Raw genomic sequence first — 5,833 nt, forward strand, 5'->3', positions numbered from 1 at the left:
ATCAGGAGGGTGAAGACTAGCACGTGCTTTCTCCGATACATGTGAAGTCAGACTCCGCCTCTTTTTGAACTGCTGCTGATGCTGCATTGCTAAGTAGCATCACAGAATGCATTCAGAGGAAAGCGCAGCGACTTGGTTCAGATACATCAGCTCACAGAGGCCTTGTGCTGATCAACATCACCCTTTGGAGTTATGAGGGGAGAGACGCCATCTACCCACCCAGAGAAAGAGAGCAAAGCCAATTGTGCTCTCTCAGGGCTCAGGTAGCTGATGGCAAGCTACATGAACAGGATTCGAACCGGCAATCTCCTAAACGTTGTGGCAGTGCTTAGCCTGCTGGACCACTCGGAGCCCATTAAATGTAACTTTTAAACAATATATGTTAATGTTCCACACATTATGGGGGCACTAAATTCTCAAAGTTCGCAAGATCTGAGAGACCGTTTAAATCAAAAGAGACATGTAAGAAACCTAATATTAAGTTGAGGGTACCAATACTTTTTTTTATTATTTCAATCCAATGCAATCCATTTTTTTCCATTATTATTTATATTTTATAACTCTGCAGTTGTTTTTTTGTTGTTTCAATGCAAACTAAAGAAATAAGCATGTCAATATCATGAATATCAAAGCATCTGTCTGTCACTGAAGCAATGTTCTTGAAAAATATGTGCATTTTTCTAACAGAAGTGCAGGAGAGCCAATATTTGACCGTGACCATGACTATGATTGGACGTCTTCTATTCCAGGATCATCTGTAAAGCTCACTGGCCTGTGATTCATTAATGATCCCAGGTGACTGACCTGTCATTAGCACTCATCTCTAAAGGACAACATTAATCCCTGCTGCTCTCTTCAGGTTCTTCGTGGCTTCTCTTTTTTTCCACCTATTTTTCTAATCGATCTCGGTGCCATTTTAGCAACTCAGCAGGTCCAGACGCCAGAACTGAGTCAATTCAAAGCGCAGGCTGATTGATTCACTGACGAGCTTATATCCTCTGGACGATTATTGATCGTGTGGGAAAGATCAATTCATCATGATGGATGTCTGATGTGGACAGGTGCCTTCCAGACTGCTCTCTCTTTCTCTCTTTTTCTCTTTGTCTGTCTCTCCTCTTCTTGCTCTTTCTGTTGCCATAGATGTTATAGACACTAATAGTCTGACCTCTTCCCCCTCAGACAGTGAGCACAGCCATCAACAACCAGAACGAGAAATACTTCGGTCAAATGCAGCTGAACTGAAGGCACTGTTTACTGTTTGGATTTTCAAATCTGATCTTGCTGAGGTTGGTAGATCTTATCAGTCATGTGACATGTCACAGGGGAGATATTTATTGATAGCTATGTAAGACATGGGAATACAGCATTTGCTGAAAACAGACAATCTTGCAATTTACAGAAGGAGAGACACTAATTAATACAGACATTTCAGACATAAATGAATATTTCAGGCAGGCTGTGATATTTTTCATACTTTTTTTTTGTCTTCAGATGAAAATGAATTATTTTACATTATGCTGCTGCATCGATCTGAGTGAGGAGATACATGATATGATGTTCAGACTGTAAAAAAACAAACCAAAGAATTAATGTGAAAGAGTCACACTGGTGAATGTGTTTGTGCAAAAAAAAAAAAGAAAAAACTTGCAGCAGGGAACGGATCAGCATGGTGCCTTGTTTTTGTCAGGAAGGTGCTTGATGAAGGACTTGAAAGATCCTTAACGTGGAAATCTGTATTTGAATTTGCTGTGGTCATTTGATTAAGAAATAAATTATTAACAAAACAATTTGCTAAACTTTTAAGCACACGAGTACCATAGAATTTGAAATTTAAAAAAATATATTTTTGACTTTCCAAAAAAGGGTAATTTGACTTTCTACAAAAGTGAAATCAAGGCAAACTAATGAAAAAGTGTCACAGTTGAAGCAAAGAGCAACAAGGGGAGATGGTGAGCGGACGCAAATATGAGGTATTTATTAATAAACAAGATAAACAAGAAAACAAGAACCAGAAATAAACAAAAACACAGAAACTAGGAAATACAAGGAAAATCAACAACCTAACAGATGTAACAACATACAAGAACCAACAACTAAGACTGAAAACAAGGGGCTATGTATACACAGGAAAGGGGACAGGAAACACCTAAACAAAGGAAATGAGGAGGCGGAGCTATAAATGAAACACAGGTGAAAACACTTAAGGCGGAGACACGGAAGGAACATAGGACAATGTAAGGGCATGACACAGGCATGGAGGAGGAAACACAAACAGCAGTTAAAACATAGAGACAGAACAGGACAGACACGGAACTGGACCAGTACGTGACAAAAGGGAAGAAGAACAGATTATATATTCTACTAAAGGTTCACATTTTTAATCTTCTTAAGGTTTGCTGTCCTCTCTGCAAATATGACAAATGTATGCTTCACAGAAGCAGCAACAGTGTGTGTGTGTGTGTGTGTGTGTGTGTGTGTAAGAAAAAGAGAGAGAGAGAGAGAGAGAGAGAGAGAGAGAGACATACACTGCAAAAAATGTATTGGCAAAAACTAGCTAAAATATATGGAAAAGAATTTGCCAATAGGATAAGCACATTTTTCTTAGTAAGATTTCTTAAAAGCGGCAATCACAGAGCCTCAAAATGAGTGAATTAAGACTTAAATCAAGTACAAATCCCTTATTGTATGGTTTAAATTTGTGCGCAAGAATCAGAATAACTGGGCTGGTGACTTTTTATATTTATTGTGTTCAAATTACTTGAATTAAGGGTACAATTGTAAATTAGACTGAATAAGATCATTATTCCTAAAATAAATAAAACAATCCTATACCTTCCATGCTTAGTATAACAAAAATTCTTATCAGAGAAAAAATAAGTTTTATTGCCTTGAATTTAGATAATTTTGCTTGCTTTTTTTTTTTTTTTTTTTTTGCAGTGAAGAAGTGATGAAGGTTAGTTGTGAGATTTAATACGTGTTTAACAAATAAATAAAACAGTCTACCTTCAGAACTCAGCAGTAGTGACACAGTGTTTACGTAGCTAAATAAATACATCAGCAGGATTTGTAAAATGAGTGAATTACAACAGAACAAAAACGGGCCAAATCTGTTTTTAAACTAATAATTGCCATCTTTCATTTCAATATAATTTGATTTGGTTTATTTAAATAACAGTGACGATGCACATTCATCAAATTCATTATTTTATCCTGTACAATTTAAGTAAAATAAGTACAAAAAAGTTGATTATTAATGTGGCTACAAGACCACTTTAGTGCACTATAGCATAATAATGCTCAGTATACTTTAATCTACTTTTTTTCACTAGGGCACACACACACACACACACACACACACATATACTCTGTCAAATTAACAAATGTCCCCACACTTTTTCAAGGAACAATTTTATAACCTGCACAATCAGATGTAAACAGATTCATTGAACTCCAAGCTCCGTGCTTTTATGAAACGCATATCAGTCCTGTGTTTTTGCTGCTAGTTGTCAGAAGCATGTGCAGATTCACCGTGACACCAGACACAGCAATCAAACAGGAATGGAGCTCCAGCCGCAGTCATGTAGATTGTTTTTCTCTTTGCTATGTATCTTCTTTGATCTGAACTGTCTGCTGTCTGCATTTTCTACAGGACTGCGAGAATCCTGGCAGCAGATTGAGTTGTCCTGTCGGTTTAGCGCGTGTCTGCTCTTTCACAGCTGTGATTGATATGAAGTCAGTACTGATTAACTCTGTGTTCTGTGTGTTTGATCTGATGCTTAGACCTTGGCCTGCCTCCTGAACATCTTCCACAACCCAGCCTGGGCTCCTGTGGCTGTGTCCACTAAGGCGGGTCATGTGGGTTCTGTGGTAGAACATAGGGTTAACACAATGCCCCTGGATTAAGTCATGCCCGCGAGCCAAGCTAATCGGAATTGATAGCTCCTTGTGTGTGTGTGTGTGTGTGTGTGTGATGTTTAAAGATACAGACACTGGAAGGATAAAGGGCTGGTGAAAGAGAGAGAGAGAGGAGAAAAAGCGATTCAGAAGAAATTCCACAGGCACAGGGAGGCGTGACAAACACTATTATTTTCTCTCAAGGTCGAACCTGGGAGAAGAGGTTTACCCAAGGATTCCTCAGACCATTCCCATTTCCTCGCGTCTTTGTGATGGATCGATATCATTCAGTACACTTTGCTTTCATTGTGTGCACACACTTGCTTTTATTCATTGTCAGAACATAATGTCATTCATACAGCTCATATATAGATATATACAGATCTGGAAAAAAAATAAAAGATCTTAAAAATGATGAGTTTCTTTGATTTTACCAATCTGAAAACCTCTGCAATATAATCAAGAGGAAGATGGATGATCACAAGCCATCAAACCAAGCTGAACTGCTTGAATTTTTGCAATAGGAGTGGCATGAAGTTATCCAAAAGCAGTGGGTAAGACTGGTGGAGGAGAACATGCCAAGATGCATGAAAACTGTGAATAAAAAACAGGGTTCTTCCACCAAAAATTGATTTCTGAACTCTTAAAACTTTAAAATATAAACTTGTTTCTGAAAGTTCTGCATCTTTATTGTTATTTCAGCTATTTCTCATTTTCTGCTCTAAATGACAATATTTTTATTTGGAATTTAGGAGGAATGTTGTCCGTAGTTTATAGAATAACACAACAATGTTCATTTTACACAAACATAAATATAAATATATATAGTAAAATTAGAAAAACTGATTCAGAAACTGATTTAGAAACTGAGTGTTCTCTTAATTATATATAGGGTGTTTTAAGACATGTAGTTAAATTCTCTGGACCAAATCATCTACTTGAAGCATTCTCTCTCTCTCTTGGTTTGGTTTGTTTTCACACAGGCACAAACCTAAATGCAGCGAAACCATGTGAGCATGTTGTTTCCTCTCATTGGTCAGAGCTGTCTGGCACGGAACAAAGAAAATAAGTACAGCACCCTGCGCTTTCAAACACATTGTTTTTAGTAGGATTCGCAAAACACGGATGATGCAGAGTTGTGCAGATGTGAGCAGTGAGCGCTGCACATACTGTGTTCAGTGTGAAAACAGTTTAGCACGAATCCGCAGCAGATACAGCATTAGTTCAAAGCTGTAATAGTAATTATCTGGGTAATGAGTCAAGTTAAACTGCACCTGAACAGCCATTTAGCTAACAAAAAAAAAAGGAGTGGATAGCTGGGTCAGATCCAGACCGGATCACGTTCTGACCACATGTAGCAACTACTCCAGAGTTTGTTTGGAACCAGAACGAAACCACCTCCTCTCATGGGTCTCGGTACGGTGGTTTTGGTCTGCTCCTGAGTGCACACAGGATGCAGTGCTCCTGATAATCCCAGTTTAGTTGTCTTTAATAAAGGTGTAGAGAGACAGAAGACTGAGAGAGAGAGAGAACGATGCTCTTTGTTGTCTGCTATCTGTCGTCTGTTACCATGGGCTTGACAGGCATTATCTTCTCTCCAGCAACACAAGGAAAAAAAGGATTTAGTGGAATGCAAATGAGGAAGTAATAAAGGTGGCATCAGTGGTTTGTCAGGTTTAAAGCAGGTTTTTGCATGTGTGTGTGTGTGTGTGTCCGCGTTTGTGTGCATCAAATAACTGCATGATGCACTTCATGCCGCCTCTTTCAGTGGAGAAGATGAAAGATACGAAACAGTGATTTAAATCAATGCAGAGCAACTGATTGGCGAGTGGACCCTGCGAGAGCGTACGTGTTTGTGCAGGCTTGTCAAATATGCTTAGCTGATGTCATGCTGAGAGAGATGCTCGGGTTGGCTGTGTGTCGTCCCAAGGGAGGGCTG

At 38.7% G+C, this 5,833-nt stretch overlaps 1 long non-coding RNA gene across 1 annotated transcript; it reads left to right on the forward strand.

Annotated features, from left to right (window-relative positions):
* Window positions 1-3,654: 3,654 nt before the first annotated feature.
* Window positions 3,655-4,309, forward strand: LOC125787192 (uncharacterized). Its single transcript, XR_007429126.1, has 2 exons — window positions 3,655-3,732; window positions 3,981-4,309. It is a non-coding gene; the product is annotated as an uncharacterized LOC125787192 (long non-coding RNA).
* The last annotated feature ends 1,524 nt before the right edge of the window (window positions 4,310-5,833 follow it).

Source organism: Astyanax mexicanus, chromosome 23 (assembly GCF_023375975.1).
Source record: "Astyanax mexicanus isolate ESR-SI-001 chromosome 23, AstMex3_surface, whole genome shotgun sequence".
In the NCBI taxonomy this organism is placed as follows: Eukaryota; Metazoa; Chordata; class Actinopteri; order Characiformes; family Acestrorhamphidae; genus Astyanax; species Astyanax mexicanus.